We start from the raw sequence: 1,546 nt of genomic DNA on the forward strand, positions 1-1,546 counted from the left end.
AGTCAGCATTTTTCGTTAAGATGGGGAAAAAAGTAAAATCATCATAATGTGATCTAAACTCTGGTAGTTGTAAAAAATAAATGTATCCTGGAACCCACAGGGGCCACATTGCATTGCCTACTATGGTTTGTGCACCAGATGGGCAGGCAATCACCTAGTTTTAAAAAAATAATGTAATCTTTTTTTTTTTCCGGGTAATATGTGCTACTACAACTCTCATTACTGCTGTGATCACTCACCATTTAATTAAGTAGATTATGAATCTGAAGAAAAACTAAACTTACCAAAGCACTTTAGTAAATTCACTCCTCAACAGTGGTAATTTTTAGCCTGTAATACCTCTGTAAAGACCAATTATAAATTACAAGTTAAAATATTAAATGATTTTAAACATGTTGTCTTTCAGTTGAAAACATCTACTATACAGTACAAGAGATTATCAAGGAAGCAAACATAACGTTTTACATTTGGTAGCAACTAGCTCAGATTTGGTTTGGCTTATGCTATTAGCAAGAAAGTCAGCATTTATCGATAAGCTGGGGAAAAAAGTTCAATCATCACAGCCGTCTACCAAAGAAGTGAAAAAGAGAATTGTGTAGGTTACTAATTGGAGAAATTACCTTATGTACAAGCAATCTTTAAAGCTGTTGCCATCCTAGATAACCATGGTCTTCATCTGGATGAAATTACATGCTAAACGTTTTTCAGGTGACAAAGGTCTTGACTTGAACTGGATGCTTCTTGGTGTACATTCCTAAATATTAAAACACATTAGGATAATAAAATGTAAATTATCACATGAAAAAGAATACATTATTAGATTGTCAGTCAATATTTGGTCAAATATTATACTACTTGAAACGGAAACAAGATACACAAAGTCTCAACAAACATTGACAGTCTGACAGATTAGTACCTTAGGTACATGTCTGGCTTTAGACTTTCAATAATATTGTTATGTTGTCAGCTCAGACATCCAAGGAAGGTTGAGTGCCATCATCAGAGACAAGCTCTTATGGTAGAAACTGCGGATTGGAGGTCAGTTTATCATCATTGCCGACAAGAAATAATTAAATTTTAAATCAAATTCAGCTGTAAATACCTTTTGTAATGCGTCTTCATTACTTCTTCTGCTTCACAACCTATAGAAGAAAATTAAAAAACTCAAAAATTTGTTTTATGCTTCACTCTATCAAAGTTTATAGGTCATACAATCATGTGATCGTACAATTCACTACCATCACAGTGCAACAAGCACTTTATTTACATTTTCAATTTTACATATACCATACATGTGGTAGAAACTGGCTCAGATTTGGTTTGGCTTATGCAATTAGCAAAAAGGTCAGCATTTTTCGATAAGCTGGGGAAAAAAGTTTCATCATCATTGCCGACTACCAAAGAAGAGGCGATACGACTGTAAGGACTGTATGTAATTAGAAATTACCTGCAATGTTAAAAAAGTTAGAGAACTACAATCTTGCAATTCCATGATACTTCTGAAGACCTCCTTTAAGATACGCAGTCTTGATCTGGATGGAATTCC

At 33.9% G+C, this 1,546-nt stretch overlaps 1 long non-coding RNA gene across 1 annotated transcript; it reads right to left on the reverse strand.

Annotated features, from left to right (window-relative positions):
• Nucleotides 1-329: 329 nt before the first annotated feature.
• Nucleotides 330-1,546, reverse strand: LOC117122185. Its single transcript, XR_004447674.1, has 4 exons — nucleotides 1,448-1,546; nucleotides 1,103-1,142; nucleotides 621-754; nucleotides 330-341 (listed from the first exon to the last, which is right to left on the reverse strand). It is a non-coding gene; the product is annotated as an uncharacterized LOC117122185 (long non-coding RNA).

Source organism: Anneissia japonica, unplaced genomic scaffold, assembly GCF_011630105.1.
Source record: "Anneissia japonica isolate Jap-2015-1 unplaced genomic scaffold, ASM1163010v1 scaffold284359_len1546_cov237_single, whole genome shotgun sequence".
Classification (NCBI taxonomy): Eukaryota; Metazoa; Echinodermata; class Crinoidea; order Comatulida; family Comatulidae; genus Anneissia; species Anneissia japonica.